General features: G+C 47.9%; 1 protein-coding gene and 1 pseudogene across 2 annotated transcripts in view; both read left to right on the top strand.

Moving 5' to 3' along the window:
• The first annotated feature begins 2,996 nt into the window (after positions 1 to 2,996).
• LOC126109410 (aminopeptidase N-like) overlaps positions 2,997 to 24,203 on the top strand; it is a 282,593-nt gene continuing 261,386 nt past the window's right edge. Inside the window, exon 1 of one of the 2 annotated variants that reach the window (XM_049914443.1) lies at positions 2,997 to 3,079. The gene's annotated coding sequence lies outside the window, so the exon portion shown is untranslated. The remainder of the gene's footprint in view (positions 3,080 to 24,203) is intronic. The other variant, XM_049914444.1, reaches the window with a different exon arrangement.
• On the top strand, positions 12,196 to 12,313 carry LOC126110030 (5S ribosomal RNA; annotated as a pseudogene).

Consider the following 24,203-nt stretch of genomic DNA (forward strand, 5'->3'; position numbering starts at 1 on the left):
AGCTTTCTGCAGGACAGAAAACTGTATGTCCGAGTCGAGGATAAAAACTCCGAAATGAAACTGATCTCCGCAGGAATTCCGCAGGGCTCTGTCATTTCGCATCTACTTTTCAACTTATATATAAATGACATCCCAACAGTCCCCCTTGTTACGGCGAGTTTTTATGCGGACGATACGGCCTTTCTGACAACTGGACGACACTTGGACCAACTAATCGCTAGGATGCAACGGCAACTTGCTGTAATGGAACGCTGGGCGCTGCAAAATAAGATAACGATCAACCCGACGAAGACGGCAGCAGTTCTGTTCACACGGAGGAAACCAGTTCTGAACGACAGACTCCAAATAGCTGACCAATTTATCCCATGGTCACCGGGAGTGAAGTATCTCGGTGTCTACCTTGACAAAAAATTACTCTTTACGCAGCATATTGACGACAAGGAGACGGCAGCCCAGAAGATGGCCAGGTCGTTGATTCCGTTCCTGAAGAGTAAGGATCTCAACCCTAAGACTAAACTCCAATTGTATAAGGCAACGGTGGAACCCACAATGTTGTATGGCTCCACCTCGTGGGGAACTACGTGCGTCTCCAACTACAACAAACTCCAAGCGCTTCAAAACATTTGCTATCGATGGATCACAGGAGCCCCATGGTGGACAAGAAACGTCGACATCCGCACCGCACTCCACTATACAAGAGAAGGTCCGTGACAAGGCTCTACGAGTTTTTGACAAGATCGATGCCCTTAGGGACGAAGTTCGACAATTACAATCGGTAGGAACGGTAAACCCTGCAAGATGGCACAAGTATCGCGTACCGAAGTCAATAACGTTTCACCCCCCATAGGCAATCTGTCATAACATGAGGAAGCAGTCACACATAACAGCCTTGACACATTTCACCCTCCACAGGAGATAGACATCACCAAAGACAGCAGGCTAAAGGACCCATTGCGTGCCCAAGCCTAACTGAATGCGTAATAAATAAAGTGTTTTCCTTTTATCCTTACATCCCATCCTAGAAGAGTAAGTCATCAAGGATGATCTCTTCAGTCCACACTACACACACACATAAAAAAAAAAGAGCAGCACACGTGCAGCGCTGTGCGCTCGTGAGCCGCGTGCAACGTCTGCCCGCCCCTGTGCTAAATTACAATAAATGACAATCAGAAGCAGAAACTGACCTCAACCCTTCGCCCCTTCCGCAATCCTATTACCTGTTCTGCCCAGCGGGTTTAACGAGCGTCCCATCGCAACTGCAAACACATTTAATGTATTCCATAACGGCAGTAATCGCCGCAGTGCCATGCAAGCACGTCCGAAGGAAAATTTGCACTGTAATTCACAATAATACTGGCGCTGAAATACACTCCTGGAAATTGAAATAAGAACACCGTGAATTCATTGTCCCAGGAAGGGGAAACTTTATTGACACATTCCTGGGGTCAGATACATCACATGATCACACTGACAGAACCACAGGCACATAGACACAGGCAACAGAGCATGCACAATGTCGGCACTAGTACAGTGTATATCCACCTTTCGCAGCAATGCAGGCTGCTATTCTCCCATGGAGACGATCGTAGAGATGCTGGATGTAGTCCTGTGGAACGGCTTGCCATGCCATTTCCACCTGGCGCCTCAGTTGGACCAGCGTTCGTGCTGGACGTGCAGACCGCGTGAGACGACGCTTCATCCAGTCCCAAACATGCTCAATGGGGGACAGATCCGGAGATCTTGCTGGCCAGGGTAGTTGACTTACACCTTCTAGAGCACGTTGGGTGGCACGGGATACATGCGGACGTGCATTGTTCTGTTGGAACAGCAAGTTCCCTTGCCGGTCTAGGAATGGTAGAACGTTGGGTTCGATGACGGTTTGGATGTACCGTGCACTATTCAGTGTCCCCTCGACGATCACCAGTGGTGTACGGCCAGTGTAGGAGATCGCTCCCCACACCATGATGCCGGGTGTTGGCCCTGTGTGCCTCGGTCGTATGCAGTCCTGATTGTGGCGCTCACCTGCACGGCGCCAAACACGCATACGACCATCATTGGCACCGAGGCAGAAGCGACTCTCATCGCTGAAGACGACACGTCTCCATTCGTCCCTCCATTCACGCCTGTCGCGACACCACTGGAGGCGGGCTGCACGATGTTGGGGCGTGAGCGGAAGACGGCCTAACGGTGTGCGGGACCGTAGCCCAGCTTCATGGAGACGGTTGCGAATGGTCCTCGCCGATACCCCAGGAACAACAGTGTCCCTAATTTGCTGGGAAGTGGCGGTGCGGTCCCCTACGGCACTGCGTAGGATCCTACGGTCTTGGCGTGCATCCGTGCGTCGCTGCGGTCCGGTCCCAGGTCGACGGGCACGTGCACCTTTCGCCGACCACTGGCGATAACATCGATGTACTGTGGAGACCTCACGCCCCACGTGTTGAGCAATTCGGCGGCACGTCCACCCGGTTCACGTCCACGCTGTCGCGGCATGCTACCAGTGTTAAAGACTGCGATGGAGCTCCGTATGCCACGGCAAACTGGCTGACACTGACGGCGGCGGTTCACAAATGCTGCGCAGCTAGCGCCATTCGACGGCCAACACCGCGGTTCCTGGTGTGTCCGCTGTGCCGTGCGTGTGATCATTGCTTGTACAGCCCTCTCGCAGTGTCCGGAGCAAGTATGGTGGGTCTGACACACCGGTGTCAATGTGTTCTTCTTTCCATTTCCAGGAGTGTATCTTATTTCTGACAAAGTCGCGGATCGACGCTCACTAGCGAGGCACGCAATTTAATTAGGCGACTCCTGTCAGGATGGTGCCAGAAGCCTTCTGGAAAGCACAAAGTTTCGCAGTATCAGCACACAGTACTTATCTCCACACAGCTTCCCACTCCCGGCGCTAGATCTTAGCGCTTATCGATTACAATACGTCGCGTGTCAAATTATCTCTCCAGGGCTTGATTTCGGTTCGATAGCAGGTGGCTTGCGAACGTCCGCACTCCCACGTCCTCCTCTCAGTGCAGTACGCGAGACCTGAGGCTTCGGGTTAGACTCAGAAGTCTGCTCCACAGTTCCGATTAAGGTAAGGCCAAGACACCCCTCTGACATACTTTTGACTCTAGATACGAGGGCAGTTCAATAAGTAATGCAACACATTTTTTTTCTGAAACAGGGCTTCTTTTATTCAGCACTGAAATACACCAAGTTATTCCCCAATCTTTTAGATACACAACACTATTTTTCAACGTAATCTCCATTCAATGCTACGGCCTTACGCCACCTTGAAATGAGGGCCTGTATGCCTGCACGGTACCATTCCACTGGTCGATGTCGGAGCCAACGTCGTACTGCATCAATAACTTCTTCATCATCCGCGTAGTGCCTCCCACGGATTGCGTCCTTCATTGGGCCAAACATATGGAAATCCGACGGTGCGAGATCGGGGCTGTAGGGTGCATGAGGAAGAACAGTCCACTGAAGTTTTGTGAGCTCCTCTCGGGTGCGAAGACTTGTGTGAGGTCTTGCGTTGTCATGAAGAAGGAGAAGTTCGTTCAGATTTTTGTGCCTACGAACACGCTGAAGTCGTTTCTTCAATTTCTGAAGAGTAGCACAATACACTTCAGAGTTGATCGTTTGACCGTGGCGAAGGACATCGAACAGAATAACCCCTTCAGCGTCCCAGAAGACTGTAACCGTGACTTTACCGGCTGAGGGTACGGCTTTAAACTTTTTCTTGGTAGGGGAGTGGGTGTGGCGCCACTCCATTGATTGCCGTTTTGTTTCAGGTTCGAAGTGATGAACCCATGTTTCATCGCCTGTAACAATCTTTGACAAGAAATTGTCACCCTCAGCCACATGACGAGCAAGCAATTCCGCACAGATGGTTCTCCTTTGCTCTTTATGGTGTTCGGTTACACAACGAGGCACCCAGCGGGAACAAACCTTTGAATATCCCAACTGGTGAACAATTGTGACAGCACTACCAACAGAGATGTGAAGTTGAGCACTGAGTTGTTTGATGGTGATCCGTCGATCATCTCGAACGAGTGTGTTCGCACGCTCCGCCATTGCAGGAGTCACAGCTGTTCACGGCCGGCCCGCACGCGGGAGATCAGACAGTCTTGCTTGACCTTGCGGCAATGATGACACACGCTTTGCCCAACGACTCACCGTGCTTTTGTCCACTGCCAGATCACCGTAGACATTCTGCAAGCGCCTATGAATATCTGAGATGCCCTGGTTTTCCGCCAAAAGAAACTCGATCACTGCCCGTTGTTTGCAACGCACATCCGTTACAGGCGCCATTTTAACAGCTCCGTACAGCGCTGCCACCTGTCGGAAGTCAATGAAACTATACGAGACGAAGCGGGAATGTCTGAAAATATTCCACAAGAAATTTCCGGTTTTTTCAACCAAAATTGGCCGAGAAAAAAAAGTGTTGCATTACTTAACGAACTGCCCGCGTAGCAACGCGCCAGCAATTGGCTCTGAGCACTATGGGACTTAACATCTGTGGTCATCAGTCCCCTAGAACTTAGAACCACTTAAACCTAACTAACCTAAGGACATCACACACATCCATGCCCGAGGCAGCATTCAAACCTGCGACCGTAGCGGTCACGCGGTTCCAGACCGAAGCGCCTTTAACCGCACGGCCACACCGGCCGGCGCGCCAGCAATTAACAGCTGTCTTTTAGACTCTGTACATCACATTTATTTCTTTTAACAACGTAAGGGAAATTCTAAATCATATGTGAAATCTCCAAAAAATGTGGGTCGCGTCTTACTCTACGAGAAAGTACACTACTGGCCATTAAAGCTGCTACACCACGAAGATGACGTGCTACAGACGCGAAATTTAACCGACAGGAAAAAGATGCTGTGATATGCAAATGAGTAGCTTTTCAGAGCATTCACACAAGGTCGGCGCCGGTGGCGACACCTACAACGTGCTGACTGGAGGAAAGTTTCCGACCAATTTCTCATACACGAACAGCAGTTGACCGGCGTCGCCTGGTGAAACGTTGTTGCGATGCTACAATTGCCAAAAATATTTTTCACCTAGTGACTATCTTACTGTTAACGAACAGCTTTTGGCATTTAGAGGAAACTGCCCGTTCAGGCAATATATTCCTAGCAAATCAGCAAAGCATGGGTTAAAAGTGTTTCTTTTGGTTGAGTGTAAATACAGCTTACACTTCGAATTTAGAACCGTACGTCGGTAGACAACAAAAGGGACCATGTAACACCAGTAATTCAGCTGAAGATATTGCTCTTCGGATAGTCAAACTGTTTCAAACCTTAGAATATATTATACTGTGTACAAATATTAAATTTATTATATTTAGATTTTTTTAAAAAAGCATAAAACCAGTCATAAAGACAGTTCAAAGTATACAAATAGACCGCTTGCATTGTCGATGACACCAGTCATCCGCCGAGTGACCATGTCACGAATTTGCGCTCGAGTAATGGAGGGTTAACGAAGGTACAAGCATACGGTATAGGTTCCCAAATACAGGGTTATTACAAATGATTGAAGCGATTCACAGCTATACAATAACTTTATTATTTGAGATATTTTCACAATGCTTTGCACACACATACAAAAACTCAAAAAGTTTTTTTAGGCATTCACAAATGTTCGATATGTGCCCCTTTAGTGATTCGGCAGACATCAAGCCGATAATCAAGTTCCTCCCACACCCGGCGCAGCATGTCCCCATGAATGAGTTCGAAAGCATCGTTGATGCCAGCTCGCAGTTCTGGCACGTTTCTTGGTAGAGGAGGTTTAAACACTGAATCTTTCACATAACCCCACAGAAAGAAATCGCATGGGGTTAAGTCGGGAGAGCGTGGAGCCCATGACACGAATTGCTGATCATGATCTCCACCACGACCGATCCATCGGTTTTCCAATCTCCTTTTTAAGAAATGCCGAACATCATGATGGAAGTGCGGTGGAGCACCATCCTGTTGAAAGATGAAGTCGGCGCTGTCGGTCTCCAGTTGTGACAGGAGCCAATTTTCCAGCATGTCCAGATACACGTGTCCTGTAACGTTTTTTTCGCAGAAGAAAAAGGGGCCGTAAACTTTAAACCGTGAGATTGCACAAAACACGTTAACTTTTGGTGAATTGCGAATTTGCTGCACGAATGCGTGAGGATTCTCTACCGCCCAGATTCGCACATTGTGTCTGTTCACTTCACCATTAAGAAAAAATGTTGCTTCATCACTGAAAACAAGTTTGGCACTGAACGCATCCTCTTCCACGAGCTGTTGCAACCGCGCCGAAAATTCAAAGCGTTTGACTTTGTCATCGGGTGTCAGGGCTTGCAACAATTGTAAACGGCAAGGCTTCTGCTTTAGCCTTTCCCGTAAGATTTTCCAAACCGTCGGCTGTGGTACGTTTAGCTCCCTGCTTGCTTTATTCGTCGACTTCCGCGGGCTACGCGCGAAACTTGCCCGCACGCGTTCAACCGTTTCTTCGCTCACTGCAGGCCGACCCGTTGATTTCCCCTTACAGAGGCATCCAGAAGCTTTAAACTGCGCATACCGTCGCCGAATGGGGTTAGCAGTTGGTGGATCTTTGTTGAACTTCGTCCTGAAGTGTCGTTGCACTGTTATGACTGACTGATGTGAGTGCATTTCGAGCACGACATACGCTTTCTCGGCTCCTGTCGCCATTTTGCCTCACTGCGCTCTCGAGCGCTCTGGCGGCAGAAACCCGAAGTGCGGCTTCAGCCGAACAAAACTTTATGAGTTTTTCTACGTATCTGTAGTGTGTCGTGACCATATGTCAATGAATGGAGCTACAGTGAATTTATGAAATCGCTTCAATTATTTGTAATAGCCCTGTATATTAGTGATCGAAGACTTCTGAAGCAATGGAAACCAGAGACAAAGGTATCGTCTGGAGTGTGCAGGGAAGTGTGATAGGGCGACAGTGTTCTCTGTGCACACAAATCATTTGACCGACAGGGTGGGCAGTAATCTGCGGCTATTTGCTGATTATTTTACAACATACGGCAAAGTATAATCTTTGAATGACTATAAAAGGATACAGGATCACTTAGACAGGATTACTAGTTATTTTAATGAGTGGTAGCGTACTCTAAATCTGGGAAAAGTGTAAGTTAATACAGACGAGTAGAAAAAACAATCTTGTAGCGGTAGAATAAAGGATTAGTGGTGTTCTGCTTGATACTGTCATGTCTAATAAATGTGTAGGCGTAACGTGGAATGGAAAATGCCTATGATAACAATACACAACAGAAACATAGGCTTCGCATGCGTGAAATGTATGTTTATATTCCCTTGCTTTCAATTTTTTTCTCTTTTATTGGATTTCGATTCCCCCCCCCCCCCCCCCCACCGAAGGGGGCGCGCTCACAGCAGCTTAGTACGCCGCTCTTCAGCCTACAGAATTTTTAAAACATAAGAAGATAAGAAACAATTAAAGCAGGCGATAAAACGGTGACGTAAATGGTAAAACGGCGGAAAATTGCGGAAAGTTAAAACATAAAACAAGGGCGATGATAATAAAAGACACAGGAAGCAGACAAGGAAAATAGTAGGCAGACGATTAAAAAACACGGCGACAGTCTGGTTTCTGTTCGCAAGAGATGTAAAAATCACACCCTGCGACAGTATGTCAGTTCGCAACACTTCGGTAAAGACGCACAACACTTAACAATCACTGGGAAAACTGCACTAAAAAGTCGGCATGAAGATAACAAGCCACAGGCTGATGGGGGAGGCGATGAGGGGGAAAAGGGGGGGAGGAGAGGAAAAACGAAAGGCGGGGAGGAGGGGGAACCGATGAAGGGAGAGGACTCAGAAGGTGGGAGCAGGGAGGGAATGGGGAAATACAGAGGAAGGAAACGGAGAAGGACTTGGGGAGAGAAGGGAGGAAGAGAGAGGGTAGTGGGGAAAAACAGGATGGAAGGGGGGGAAGAGGGAGCCTGGGAAAAGGGCAAAGGAAAGGAGGGGGCGGTGAGGATCAGAGTCGATAGGAGGGATAAATGGAGGGAGAGAGAGCATCATCCGGGAGGGGAGTTGACGGAAGCCACCTCTGGAAAGGAGATGAAGGGTGTAGAGATGGAGGGTAGGGGGGACACAGCAGTGAAGGTGCGGCAGAGGGCGGGGGTTGGAGAGGAGAGCAGCAACAAGGGGATGAGGGGGATCAAGGCGGCAGGAGGTGTAGAGTATGCGGATTGAGGAAGAGGAGCATATGGGGGAAAGGAATCAGGTCGTAGAGGATCCGCGTGGGGGACAGGAGGCGAATACAGAAGGCGAGGCAGAGTGCACGGTACTCGAGGATCTGGAGGGACTTATAGAATTTGGATGGGGCAGATATCCAGGTGGGACTGGCATAATGGAGGATGGGACGGATTAAGGATTTGTAGGTGTAGAGGACGGTAGAGGGGTTCTATCCCCATGTCTGGCCAGAGAGGAGTTTGAGGAGTCAGAGGCGGTTGCGGGCTTCGGATTGGATGGAGCAGAGGTGAGGGATCCAGGTGAGGTGACAGTCAATGGTGAGGCCAAGGTAGGTGAGGGTGGGGGAGAGGTGGACAGGACAGCTGCAGGTGGTAAGGGAGAAATCCAGCAGCCGGAAGGAGCGAGTGGTATGACCTACGATGATTGCCTGGGTCTTGGAAGGATTGACTTTCAGGAGCCACTGATTACATCATCCGGCAAAAAGGTCAAGGTGATTCTGGAGAAGGCGTTGGGGCCGTTGTAGGGTAGGAGCGAGGGCAAGGAATGCGGTGTCATCGGCATACTGCAAGTGTTCTGGAGCGGGTGGGGAGGGGGGGGGGGGGGTTGGGGCATATCTGCTGTGTACAGGAGGCAGAGGAGAGGGGAGAGGACAGAGCCCTGGGGCACACCTGCAGAGGGGTAGAAGGTGTGGGAATCGGCGTTATTGACGGTAACATAGGAGGGCCGACGGGAAAGGAAATAGGCAATCAGACGGACGTAGTTGACAGGTTGCTTTCAGTGGAGTAAGCTGCGGATATACTTATATTCGAAAGCATTTCTTCATGAACAACTTCCAGCTTATATCATTAAATCAGCGTGATTTGGCTGCTTTAACACGTATTTCGTGATAATTCATGTCTCTTGGTAGTTTACTAATGCATGGCACGCACAATTATAACAACTATTTCGTTAATTTGGTATAAAATAAGCAAAAGTTAGTGTTAGTCTAAGGGCGGTTGTGAATGTTTGCTTTCTTACCGCTTCGAGCGCTAGTGTTTCCCCAGCTATCAAACGGTAACTTTCACACCAGAGTGTAACGACTGTATTTATCAGGCTGTGGCTGTAGCACAACAATTAACACCAACGCTCAAACACCTCTTATGGCTCTGAGCACTGTGTGACAACATCCTGTGGTCATCAGTCCCCTAGAACTTAGAACTACTTTAACCTAACTAACCTAAGGACATCACATACATCCATGCCCGAGGCAGGTTTCGAACCTGCGACCGGAGCGGTCACGCGGTTCCAGACTGAAGCGCCTACACCGAACGGCCACACCGGCCGGCAAACACCTCTTATCGTAAATGCGGTATTTAGTCTAACTTGATTAAACGGCGGCTTACGCCTTTAATTAGTTTTGAAAGTCCCCATTTGCTGCAATAGTTAAAATGTTGCGAAAAGAACGATGAAGTTACTGTACGTAGCTTATAAAATATCGATAATTAGTCGCTATGTAGATCAAAATTGACCTAAAGCGCTCTTTGATAATTAAGTTCTCCAATTATTTTTCACAAAATACTTTTAAATACTCTGACGTACAACTTTGTGCCTTTCTCAAATTAATGAAATCCTTATTAAGGCACTTTCCCTCAGAACTGCCCCAGAATCAAATTGATGAAAAAATTCTGTATACTTCAACTTCGTGAACCGCCTCATACAAAACTTTCCAGAAAACACAGTTTAATTATGATAAATGTGTTCAGAAATTTCAGTAGACCTCTGTTCAGGATACATCTCAACATTGTGTTTCAACTTGGAGTTATTGCAGACACTTCCACAAATTCAATGTTAAGAAAAATAATTCTTCACTGTCTTACTCAAATAAAAACGTCGCCAACAGAATTTTATAAATGAACTGAGCGTTTTATTTTTCACAGTACAACATACACTCATAAATGTTAACATCTGTACAGTTCGGAATTCCAACTACACTCATGCTCACAAATTGAGGATAATGCTGATACATGGTGAAACAACGCTCTGGTGGGCGGTTTGCGGGTTTAAATCACCTCGGAGTATGACCATGCGGTGCATTTGACCTGCGGTCGACGCACGGTGGCGCTGGCAGCAGTCCACACACGCAGGGGTGTGTTGGTGCATGTCAGAATACGGTGCAGTGAGTAAGTGTGCAGACGTTTTCAGACGTGCTAATGGTGACTGTCTGGTAGAAATGGCTCAAAGAACACATGTTGATGTCGTTGTGATGGGTGGAATACCAGGGCGACTGGAGGCTGGTCAAACACAGCAGGTCGTAGCATGGGTCCTCCGTGTACCACAAAGTGTGATCTCAAGATTATGGCAACGATTCCAGCAGACAGGAAACGTGTACAGACGCTACAGTACGGGACGTCCACAGTGTACAACACCACAAGAAGGCCGATATCTCACCATCAGTGCCCGCAGACGGCCACAGAGCACTGTAGGTAGCCTTGCTCGGGACATTACCGCAGCCACTGGAACAGTTGTCTCCAGACACACAGTCTACAGACGACTGAGCAGACACGGTTTATTCGCCCTGAGACCTACAAGGTGCATTCCACAGACCCCTGGTCACAGGAGAGCCCGTAAAGCCTGGTGTCAAGAACACAGTACATGGTCATTGGAACAGTGGTCCCAGATTATGTTCAGGCACGTGTCCAGATACAGTCTGAACAATGATTCTCGCCGGGTTTTCATCTGGCGTGAACCAGGAACCAGATACCAACCTCTTAATGTCCTTGATAGGGACTTGTATGGAGGTCGTGGTTTGATGATGTGGAGTGTGATTGTGACTGGTGCACGTACACCCCCGCATGTCTTTGACAGAGGAACTGTAACAGGTCAGGTGTATTGGGACGTCATTTTGCACCAGTCTGTCCGCCTTTTCAGGGGTGCAGTGGGTCCCACCTTCCTCCTGATGGATGATAACGCACGGCCCCACCGAGCTGCCATCGTGGAGGAGTACCTTGAAACAGGATACCAGGCGAATGGAGTGGCCTGCCTGTTCTTCCGACCTAAACCCCATCGAGCACGTCTGGAGCTCCGACAGGCACTGGTGCAAGAATGGGAGGCTATACCCCAGCAGCTGCTCGACCACCTGATCCAGAGTATGCCAACCCGTTGTGCGGCCTGTGGAGGTGTGCATGGTGATCATATCCCATAATGATGGCGGGGTCCAGTGGCGTTTTGTAGCACATGTGTTTCGGGACAGCTTTCTCAACGTATCACCAATGCTGTGGACTTACAGATCTGTGTCGTGTGTGTTCCCTACGTGCCTATGCTATTAGCGCCATTTGTGTAGTGCCACGTTGTGGGGCACCACATTCTGCAATTATCCTTAATTTATGAGCACGAGTGTAGAAGTCTTTACATTTTATAACCTTTGTGATATAATTTAACAATAAATCCTTAGAATTTTGACAATGGTGGAGCGATGTTCTCGCTGATAACAACCGTCAGCATCTATCACGACCGAGCGAGGTGGCGCAGTGGTTAACACAGGACTCGCATTCGGGAGGACGACGGTTCAAACCCGCTCCGGCCATCCTGATTCAGGTTTTCCGTGATTTCCCTAAATCGCTTCAGGCAAATGCCGGGATAGTTCCTTTGAAAAGGCACGGCCGACATCCTTCCCCATCCTTTCCTAATCCGATGGGACCGATGACCTCGCTGTCTGGTCCCCTGCCCCAAATCAGCCAGCCTCTATCTGATGAAGCGTCCCGCACCGCCAGTGGCTGATTGGGGACAAACACCGTTGGAACACATAGTCGGAAACTTCTTCGAACAATTTTAACAAAAACATTTTGGCATACATTTTAACATCTACACCTATATCTTCATGGATACTCTGCAAATCGCATTTAAGTGCCTGGCAGAGGGTTCATCGAACCACCTTCACAGTTGTCAATTATTCCAATCTCGCATAGCGCACGGAAAAAACGAACTCCTATATCTTTCCGTGCCAACGGTCTTGCCGCAGTGGTAACACCGGTTTCTGGCAGATCACCGAAGTTAAGCGCTGTCGGGCTGGGCTAGCACTTGGATGGGTGACCATCCGGTCCGCCAAGCGCTGTTGGCACGTGGGGTGCAGTCAGCCCTTGTGAGGCAAACTGAGGAGCTACTTGACTGAGAAGTAGCGGCTCCGGTCTCGTAAACTGACATACGGCCGGGAGAGCGGTGTGCTGACCACATGTCCATCCATATCCGCATCCAGTGACTCCTGCGGGCTGAGGATGACACGGCGGCAGGTCGGTACCGTAGGCCCTCCCAAGGCCTGCTCGGACGGAGAGAGAGTATATCTTTCCGTGCGAGCTCCGATTTCCCTCATTTTCTTACGGTGATCGTATCTTCCTATGCGGGTCGGTACTGACAAAATACACTCCTGAAATTGAAATAAGAACACCGTGAATTCATTGTCCCAGGAAGAGGAAACTTTATTGACACATTCCTGGGGTCAGATACATCACATGATCACACTGACAGAACCACAGGCACATAGACACAGGCAACAGAGCATGCACAATGTCGGCACTAGTACAGTGTATATCCACCTTTCGCAGCAATGCAGGCTGCTATTCTCCCATGGAGACGATCGTAGAGATGCTGGATGTAGTCCTGTGGAACGGCTTGCCATGCCATTTCCACCTGGCGCCTCAGTTGGACCAGCGTTCGTGCTGGACGTGCAGACCGCGTGAGACGACGCTTCATCCAGTCCCAAACATGCTCAATGGGGGACAGATCCGGAGATCTTGCTGGCCAGGGTAGTTGACTTACACCTTCTGGAGCACGTTGGGTGGCACGGGATACATGCCGACGTGCGTTGTCCTGTTGGAACAGCAAGTTCCCTTGCCGGTCTAGGAATGGTAGAACGATGGGTTCGATGACGGTTTGGATGTACCGTGCACTATTCAGTGTTCCCTCGACGATCACCAGTGGTGTACGGCCAGTGTAGGAGATCGCTCCCCACACCGTGATGCCGGGTGTTGGCCCTGTGTGCCTCGGTCGTATGCAGTCCCGATTGTGGCGCTCACCTGCACGGCGCCAAACACGCATACGACCATCATTGGCACCAAGGCAGAAGCGACTCTCATCGCTGAAGACGACACGTCTCCATTCGTCCATCCATTCACGCCTGTCGCGACACCACTGGAGGCGGGCTGCACGATGTTGGGGCGTGAGCGGAAGACGGCCTAACGGTGTGCGGGACCGTAGCCCAGCTTCATGGAGACGGTTGCGAATGGTCCTCGCCGATACCCCAGGAGCAACAGTGTCCCTAATTTGCTGGGAAGTGGCGGTGCGGTCCCCTACGGCACTGCGTAGGATCCTACGGTCTTGGCGTGCATCCGTGCGTCGCTGCGGTCCGGTCCCAGGTCGCCGGGCACGTGCACCTTCCGCCGACCACTGGCGACAACATCGATGTACTGTGGAGACCTCACGCCCCACGTGTTGAGCAATTCGGCGGTACGTCCACCCGGCCTCCCGCATGCCCACTATACGCCCTCGCTCAAAGTCCGTCAACTGCACATACGGTTCACGTCCACGCTGTCGCGGCATGCTACCAGTGTTAAAGACTGCGATGGAGCTCCGTATGCCACGGCAAACTGGCTGACACTGACGGCGGCGGTGCACAAATGCTGCGCAGCTAGCGCCATTCGACGGCCAACACCGCGGTTCCTGGTGTGTCCGCTGTGCCGTGCGTGTGATCATTGCTTGTACAGCCCTCTCGCAGTGAACGGAGCAAGTATAGTGGGTCTGACACACCGGTGTCAATGTGTTCTTTTTTCCATTTCCAGGAGTGTATTTTCGCATTGGGAGGAAAAAGTTGGTGATTGAAATTTCATGAGAAGATCCCGCCTCAATTGTAAACGCCTTTGTTTGAATGATGTCCATCCCAAATCCTGTATTACTTCAGTGACACTCCGTATATGGGTCAACTGAAAGAACAGCATACTAACTTCGTAGCTCAACTGAGGTAAAGGATGCCAGTGTTACGTATGTCGCGTTTTTCGCCTTTGCTGCACTGGTATCGTAGTCTTCAGTTTCCCTATGTAGGTCATTTTTCGTACGTCGGTCTTTTCGCCGTCGATAGTACTAGCATCGACTGAAAAATATCGTAGTTATAATAGTGTTAGCGAAGGGAAAAGAAGCAACAACTTTAAAATTTGTATTCCGTACTGCAGTTGACGAACCCTGCTTCAAGTCTTCCAGATTCATAGGAATAGATGAATCCATGGCTACAAACGAAGATCAAGAAGTAAAAATTGTCCAGAATGATAAAAAATTCTTCCAAAATATCTCAAACTCACTAAGAATGAAAATAGGTATCGAATGGATTGGAACGAACAAATCATTTAAATTAATACAAGCGACAAAAATCGTACACAATGTCTAGCCATGTATTAAAAAGAAATCATTTATTTCATTTACAATGATGGCGTCTCGCCACAGAAGATAACCGATTTATTATCTATGGCTCGAAAACAAAGACATTACTACCTATGAGTAAACAAAGACGTCAGTCAGAATGCGATTTTCACTCTGCAGCGGAGTGTGCGCTGATATGAGACTTCCTGGCAGATTAAAACTGTGAGCCGAACCGAGATTCCAACTCGGGACCTTTGCCTATCACGGGCAAGTGCTCTACCATCTCAGCTACCCAAGCACGACTCACTCCATCCTCACAGCTTTACCTCTGCCAGTACCTCGTCTCCTACCTTCCAAACTTTACAGAAGCTCTCGTGCGAACCCTGCAGATTTAGCACTCCTGAAAGAAAGGATATTGCGGAGACATGGCTTAGCCACAGCCTGGGGGATGTTTCCAGAATGAAATTTCCACTCTGCAGCGGAGTGTGCGCTGATATAAAACTTCCTGGCAGATTAAAACTGTACGCCGGACCGAGACTCGAACTCGGGACCTTTGCCTTTCGCGGGCAAGTGCTCTAGAGCGAAAGGCAAAGGTCCCGAGTTCGAGTCTTAGTTTTAATCTGCCAGGAAGTTTCTAAAACGTCATTGGTCGAGGCCGACAGATCACAATCAGGCACCACGCTGCAAAACTTGACGTTTCTGTTAGTCTTGTATGCCCGGTGAGATCCTCGCCGCTTAACGGAATGCCATAAAGATCAACGATGGACCATCGGTGCGGAGTCCAAAGAAGGATACATTCCGCGGGTCGTGTACGATGGAGAGGTTACTGATTTAGCAAGACTTTGGCTCCGACGTGGATCAATACATTGCTGCCATGTGAGCTCTGGACCCCCCACTAAGGCGTGGTAAGGCCGTCGCACTGAAGGGGAATTTTGTTGAAAAATTGAGTTTTGCAGGAAAAAAGGTGGGGAATTTGGATATTTGTGGTAAGGTACGAGGCGTGTTTTTTAAGTAAGTGCCGTTTTGAAATTAAAAAAAAGACGTGCTTAGATGTCTCAATAATTTTATTTTTACATGAAAGCCTGTACCTTAATCTACTTTTCTACATAATTTCCGTCAATATTGAGGCACTTGTCATAACGTTGTACCAGTTTTTGAATACCCTCCTCATAGAAGTCTGCCGCCTGACTTGTTAACCACTGCATCACCACTGTTTTGACTTCGTCATCGTCTTGAAGACGCTGACCGCCCAGGTGTTTCTTGAAGTGCAGGAACAGATGGTAGTCACTGGACGCAAGATCGGGGCTGTACGGAGGATTATCTAGAGTTTCCCGTCGAAAAGATGAGATGAGATCTTTGGTCTGACTCGCCACATGCGGACGGGCATTGTCTTGCAGCGAAACGATGCCCTTGCTCAACTTCCATGGACTTTTGCTTTGATTCTGGTGTGACGTAGGCCACCGATATTTCATCGCCCGTAACAATTTGGCTGATGAAATCATCACCGTCGTTGTGGTACCGCTCAAGGAAAGTGAATGCACTGTCTAAACGTTTGCTTTTGTGCACATCCGTCAACATTTTCGGTACCCAACGTGCGCACAATTGTCGGTAGTTCAAGTTCTCGGTCACAATGCCATACAAAACACTACGAAAAACATTAGGAAAGTCATCCCGCACGGAGGAAATCGTAAAGCGTCTGATTTCTCTCACTTTATTGTCCACTTCCTGCACCAAACTTTCATTAACGACCGAAGGACGCCCACTCCGTTGTTTATCGTGCACATTTCTGCGGTCATCTTTAAATGCTCTCACCCACTTTCTTACCATTCCATTACTCATAATGTTTTCACCGTAAACTGCACAGATCTCACGATGAATATCGATCGCTTTTAGGCCTTTAGCACTAAGAAATCTTATGACAGCCCGTACTTCACAGTCGGCGGGACTCACGATTATCGGAGGCATCTCTAAACACTCAGTACACAACGTAAACAAGGAAGAATCAGACTGTAATGGCGTCAGTGCGTAGATTAAGGTACAGGCTTCCATATAAAAATAAAATAATTATTGAGATATCTTAGCACGTATTTTTTTTTAATTTTAAAACCGTACTTACTTAAAAAATACGCCTCGTACTATGGGGCCAAACTGCTGAGGACGTCGGTCCCTTGGCCTACACACTACGTAACACTAACTCACTCTAACTTACGCTAAGGACAACAGACACACCCCTGCCCGAGGGAGGATTCGAACCTCCAGCGAGGGGAGCCGCGCGAACCGTGGCAAAGCGCCCAAGACCGCGCGGCTAACCCGCGCGGCTTGGGGGATAATATGGTGCATCGGAATTCTGAATCAAACAAACCTACTTTCAGAAAAGAATGTGTTGTATAGCTAGAGAAGGCCGAAATGCACGCGTTAAACTCAAGCAGGCGGGCGTGAGGTCTGAAACAGGATACGTAATGAATGCTATAAAGAAAAGTACGTAGCTTCTGGAATACTTAACTTTAATCCACATTTGCAGCACATTGATGATACAGAAGTATTATAGCAATTGAATACGGCGCCTTGCTAGGTCGTAGCAACTGTAGCTGAAGGCTATGTTAACTATCGTCTCGGCAAATGAGAGCGTAATTCTCAGTGAACCATGGCTAGCAACGTCGGCTGTACAACTGGGGCGAGTGCTAGTACTCTCTAGACCTGCCGTGTGGTGGCGCTCGGTCTGCAATTACTGACAGTGGCGACACTCGGGTCCGACATGTACAGGGCTATTACAAATGATTGAAGCGATTTCATAAATTCACTGTAGCTCCATTCATTGACATATGGTCACGACACACTACAGATACGTAGAAAAACTCATAAAGTTTTGTTCGGCTGAAGCCGCACATCAGGTTTCTGCCGCCAGAGCGCTCGAGAGCGCAGTGAGACAAAATGGCGACAGGAGCCGAGAAAGCGTATGTCGTGCTTGAAATGCACTCACAGCAGTCAGTCATAACAGTGCAACGACACTTCAGGACGAAGTTCAACAAAGATCCACCAACTGCTAACTCCATTCGGCGATGGTATGCGCAGTTTAAAGCATCAGGATGCCTCTGTAAGGGGAAATCAACGGGTCGGCCTGCAGTGAGCGAGGAAACGGTTGAACGCGTGCGGGCAAGTTTCACGCGTAGCCCGCGGAAGTCGACGAATAAAGCAAGCAGGGAGCTAAACGTACCACAGCCGACCGTTTGGAAAATCTTACGGAAAAGGTATTTCTTAAACAGGAGATTGGAAAACCGATGGATCGGTCGTGGTGGAGATCATGATCAGCAATTCATGTCACGGCCTCCACGCTCTCCCGACTTAACCCCATGCGATTTCTTTCTATTGGGTTATGTGAAAGATTCAGTGTTTAAACCACCTCTACCAAGAAACGTGCCAGAACTGCGAGCTCGCATCAACGATGCTTTCGAACTCATTGATGGGGACATGCTGCGCCGAGTGTGGGAGGAACTTGATTATCGGCTTGATGTCTGCCGAATCACTAAAGGGGCACATATCGAACATTTGTGAATGCCTAAAAAAACTTTTTGAGTTTTTGTATGTGTGTGCAAAGCATTGTGAAAATATCTCAAATAATAAAGTTCTTGCAGAGCTGTGAAATCGCTTCAATCATTTGTAATAACCCCGTACTAATGGACCGCGGCCGATTTAAAGCTACCACCTAGCAAGTGTGGTGTCTGGCGGTGACACCACAGAATGTATTGCATTACTTATTGAATGAAGTTGTACAATATTTCGCTACAGAAAACCGTTTTTTATAATAGACGTGTTTCGGTCTTATTGTTAACACCCGTGCAATGTTGTGCGAAGTTCCACCAGACTTGATAAGATAATGCTGAAGAAATTTAGTATGAGGATGACAATAAGAGAGGTGATCAGCGCGTATGCCGAGTGCACTCCTTGGGGTCTTCAGCACTGGGCGGAATGCGGCCTGTGGTGGACCGTGTTGGGTGTACCCGCTGACTACCTCGCCGATAAACTAGTTTTATCTTACCTGCCACGACCTCGAACAGACCACAATTGAAAAAAAGAAAAGCATCTCGCTGTTTACCGCTGTGTCGTGAAGTGTGTTATTCGCAGGTACAGATCAGATAAGACAACCTGCTCTCGAGGTGGACGGTGTGTGGAAAACAGCGACAACTTATCTTGCTCTGCCCCTCACCCAGTTCCTAGCCAGACTTGCGATTCACGAACTGCTAACGCGCAATAACTGGACCTTCTAAATAGGCGATCCGCATTCTGCATCCACATCTGTGGAAGTCACTTTGCCTGCAGTACCATTGAGTTCTCCCCCCTCCCCTTCCCCACCCCTTCCCCCTTGCATCCCCGTTTCTTTTCATATTCCATCGACGAATTGTGTGTGGGAAGTATGACTGTCCTTAAATGGCAATTTTTACCTGAGTCATCAGTCTTTTAGCTGAGGTTTATAGAAGTGGCCATCGCCACAATTGGTACTTTCCGTACCCAAAAATGAGGTTTTTCGGGGGTTTCTCTGGAACCTCCAAAGTACACGAGGCTTTTACACTGAAAAGCCAAAGACACTGGTATAGGCATGCGTATTCAAATACGGAGATATGTAAACAGGCAGAATACGGCACTGTGGTCAGCAAGGCCTATATAAGCCAACAAATGTCTGGCGCAGTTGTTAGATCGATTACTGCTGCTACAATGGCAGGTTACCAAGATTTTGTTGGTTGGTTGGTTGTTTTGAGGAAGGAGACCAGACAGCGAGGTCATCGGCCTCATCGGATTAGGGAAGGACGGGGAAGGATTTCGGCCGTGCCCTTTGAAAGGAAACATCCCGGCATTTGCCTGGAGCGATTTAGGGAAATCACGGAAAACCTAAATCAGGATGGCCGGACGCGGGATTGAACCGTCGTCCTCCCGAATGCGAGTCCAGTGTCTAACCACTGCGCCGCCTCGCTCGGTTTATCAAAATTTAAGTGAGTTGTAAGGTGCTGTTACAAATGGCGCACGAGTGAAGGGACACAGCATCTCCGAGGTAGCGATGAAGTAAGGATTTTCTCGTACGGCCATGTCACGACTGTACCGTGAATATCGCGAATCCGGTAAAACATGAAATATACGATATCGCTGCAGTCGGAAAAAGATCCTGCATGAACGGGACCAACGACGACTGAAGAGAATCGTTCAACGTGACAGAAGTGCAGCCCTTCCGGATATTGCTGGAGATTTCAATGCTGGGGCATCAACAAGTGTCACCATGCAACCAGCTCAGGGTCTTGATGACCTAACGCTCCAATTGGACAGAATTTGGCATGATATCCCTTAGAATTACTTCCAATAGCTCTAATCTATCATGGATACGGGCTTTGGGCACTGAAGGCGCACTGGTGACCCTCGATGACTGCACGACACGCCGGCCGCTGTGGCCATGCGGTTCTAGGCACTTCAGTCTGGAACCGTGTGACAGCTACAGTTCGAATCCTGCCTGGGGCATGGATGTTTGTGATGTCCTTAGGTTAGTTAGGTTTAAGTAGTTCTAAGTTCTAGGGGACTGATGACCTCATATGTTAAGTCCCATGGTGCTCAGAGCCATTTTTTGCACGACACAGGGTTTTACGCCTCGCCGGGGCCCGTCAGAACCGACATTGGACTGTTGATGACTGGAAACACGTTGCCTGGTCGGACGGGTCTCGTTTCAAATTGTATCGAGCGGACGGACGTGTACGGGCATGGAGACCTCATGAATCCATGGACCCTGCATGTCAGCAGGGGACTGTTCAAACTGGTGGAGGGTCTGTAATGGTGTGGGGCGTGTGCAGTTGGAGTGATATGGGACCGATGATACGTCTAGATACTACTCTGACAAGTGAGCCCGCATCTCGTAGTCGTGCGGTAGCGTTCTCGCTTCCCACGCCCGGGTTCCCGGGTTCGATTCCCGGCGGGGTCAGAGATTGTCTCTGCCTCGTGATGGCTGGGTGTTGTGTGATGTCCTTAGGTTAGTTAGGTTTAAGTAGTTCTAAGTTCTAGGGGACTGATCACCTAAGATGTTGAGTCCCATAGTGCTCAGAGCCATTTGAACCATTTTTTTCTGACAAGTGACACGTACATAAGCATTCTGTCTGATCACCTGCATCTGTTCATGTCTATTGTGCATTTCGAGCGACATGGGCAATTCCAGCAGGACAACGCGAAACCCCACACATCCAGAATTGCTACAGAGTTTAAACACTAAGAAACTCCCTAGACATGAACGTTACTGAGCATATCTGGGATGCCTTGCAACGTGCTATTGAGAAGAGATCTCCACCCCGTCGTACTCTATTGGATTTATGGACAGCCTTGTAGGATTCATGCTGTCCATTCCCTCCAAGAATACCCAAGATAATCTAGTCCATGCCACGTCGTGTTGAGGCACTTCTGCGTGCCCGCGGGGGCCCTACACGAAATATTGCGGGTGTACCAATTTCTTTTGCTCTTCAGTGTATAAGCCACCTAAGGTTCCCTTTTTCCCAAGTTGTCTGTGACGATTTTGAACTGGCCTGCAACGAATTTCTCTCCTGTGCCAACCTCCTCACTCGCGAGTGGCTCTTGCACCCAAGAGACTCCGTAATCTGTTGGGTGTATACCACCCTTTATCTTCCTCTACAGTTTTAACACTCTACAGCTTCCTCGAGTACTGCGAAGGTTACTCCCTGACGCTTTATTGCATGCCCTATCAACGCGTGCTTTCTTGTCAGTGTTTTCCATTTGTTCTTCAATTCTGCGGAAAGCCCCTTCATTTCTTATCTTATCAGTAATGCCCCACCCCGATTCTTTAAAGACTGATGCAACCAGCTCAGGGTCTTGATGACCTAACGCTCCAATTGGACAGAATTTGGCACGACATCCCTCAGAATTACTTCCAATAGCTCTAATCAATTGATGCCAAGCCGAATAGTTATTTGCATAAGAGCCAGAAGTGAACCAACCCGTTATTGACTTGCTCATTTTGTGAAGTTCTTTTTCTTCAGTAAGTCATCCATTTTTTCTGAAATTATAATAATTTTTCTGTCTGTATATGTGCATCACATCTACTGATTTCCATCCCGTTCGGATAGTTCCTTCGCAGTGCATCTTTTTCTTTTGTCCATTTCCAACTGTTCGATTCTCCTCTGTTCCCATTTTCCCATAGTCCACGTTTCACTGCCATATAATGCTGTACCCCAAAAGCACATTCTCAGAAATTTGTTTCAAAATTATAGCCACCGTTTGCTACTTGTAAAAGCTTCTTTTCCAAGAATGTCCTGTTTGCTTGTGCTAGTCTGTTTTTGCTTTTCCTTTTAAGACCACCGTGTGTCATTTTGCTTTGAAGGTATCAGAATTCCTAGCTTCGTCTACTCCGTGCTCCCTAATTGTAAAGTTGATTTTATGGCTGATGTCATTACTGCCACTCCTCATTATTTTCATCTTTCTTCGGTTTATTCGTAATCCATATTCAGTACTCATTACAGTGTTCAAGCCACTCAACACGTCCTGTAATTCTTCTTCATTTTCGCTAAGGGTAACTATGTCGTTACCGATTCTTACCATTTATATCCTTTCAGCCTGAGTTTTCAAAATGGTTCAAATGGCTCTGAGCACTATGGGACTCAACTGCTGTGGTCATAAGTCCCCTAGAACTTAGAACTACTTAAACCTAACTAACCGAAGGACAGCACACAACACCCAGCCATCACGAGGCAGAGAAAATCCCTGACCCCGCCGGGAATCGAACCCGGGAACCCGGGCGTGGGAAGCGAGAACGCTACCGCACGACCACGAGATGCGGGCGCCTGAGTTTTAATCCCAGTCTTGAAACTTTTTTTAAATTCTGTTATTGCTTCTCCGATGTAGAGATTGATCAGTATAGCGTTTGTAATCCAAGCACATGGTTCTTGAACTTCCATTGCCATTGTTCCGTCTACATTCTTTTATGTTATCTATTTTACGTGTCTTTCCCTGTAGCTTACACCCATGCTACTGGATATCTAGCACTATTTCAGTTTGTGGAATGCTTTTTCTAAGTCGATAAATCCTATGAACGTGCAACGTCGGAATTGCGTCTTTGGTGCTTTTACCTGCACTAAATGCAAACTGATCGTCATCTAAAACCACGCCAATTTTTTTCTGCTTTCCTTCACCTGACCCGTAATTTCCTTGATTTTTATGTGGCAGTTTTTTGCCCCACTACCCTCACCCCTTTCTCACTGATCAGTTGTTACTTCCGTAGCCCCATCTGTAATGACCGCACTGTCAATGGGGCGTAAAACTCGTTATCTTTCTGTCTTCCTTCCGTAATTCTCTGAGTTATCTTACGAAAAGTACTGAATTTTTCGAGGCGATAGAATGTGATATACAGTTGGACATCGATTATACGGAAACTGGTCAACCGAAACATCGGGTAACCGAAAGCTTTCCAGTCGGCAAAATGATCCAATTTGTCCGCGCACTATGTGAATTACTTTAGTTTCAATAAGCACTGAAAAGTAATTACTCCGAACATTTCACTGCAAACTTGGAAACCTTTTTAATTAAAACAAATGCTGTTAACACTGTACATCTTTATTCTTCATGAGATCGACAGGAAGCGCAAAATAGCTAAGCAGGGATGGCTAGAGGACAAATGTACGGATGTAGAGGCGTATATCACTAGGTGTAACATAGATACTGCCTACAGGAAAATTAAAGAGACCTTTGGAGAAAAGAGAACCACTTGCATGAATATCAAGAGCTCAGATGGAAATCCAGTTCTAAGCAAAGAAGGGAAAGCAGAAATGTGGAAGGAGTATATAGATGGTCTACACAACGACGATGTTCTTGAGGACAATATAATGGAAATGGAAGAGGATGTAGACGAAGATGAAATGGGAGATATGATACTGCATGAAGAGTTTGACAGAGCACTGAAAGACCTGAGTCGAAACAAGACCCCGAGAGTAGACAACATTCCATTAGAACTACTGACAGCCTTGGGAGAGCCAGTCCTGACAAAACTCTACGGTCTGGTGAGCAAGATGTACGAGACAGGCGAAATACCCTCAGACTTCAAGAACAATATAATAATTACAATCCCGAAGAAAGCAGGGGTTGACAGATGTGAAAATTACCGAACTATCAGTTTAATAAGCGACGGCTACAAAATACTAACACGAATTCTTTACTTACGAGTGGAAAAACTGGTAGAAGCCGACCTTGGGGAAGGTCAGTAGAAATGTTGGAAAACGTGAGGTGGCCGGCCGGAGTGGCCGAGAGGTTAAAGGCGCTACAGTCTGGAACCGCACGACCGCTACGGTCGCAGGTTCGAGTCCTCCCTCGGGCATGGATGTGTGTGATGTCCTTAGGTTAGTTAGGTTTAAGTAGTTCTAAGTTCTAGGGGACTTATGACCACAGCAGTTGACTCCCATAGTGCTCAGCGCGATTTGAACCATTTGAACACGTGAGGCAGTACTGACCCTACGACTTATGTTAGAAAATAGATTAAGGAAAGGTAAACATACGTTTCTAGCATTTGTAGACTTAGAGAAAGCTTTTGACAATGTTGACTGGAATACTCTCAAATTCTGAAGGTGGCAGGGGGA

This window comes from Schistocerca cancellata, chromosome 12, assembly GCF_023864275.1.
Source record: "Schistocerca cancellata isolate TAMUIC-IGC-003103 chromosome 12, iqSchCanc2.1, whole genome shotgun sequence".
NCBI lineage: Eukaryota > Metazoa > Arthropoda > Insecta > Orthoptera > Acrididae > Schistocerca > Schistocerca cancellata.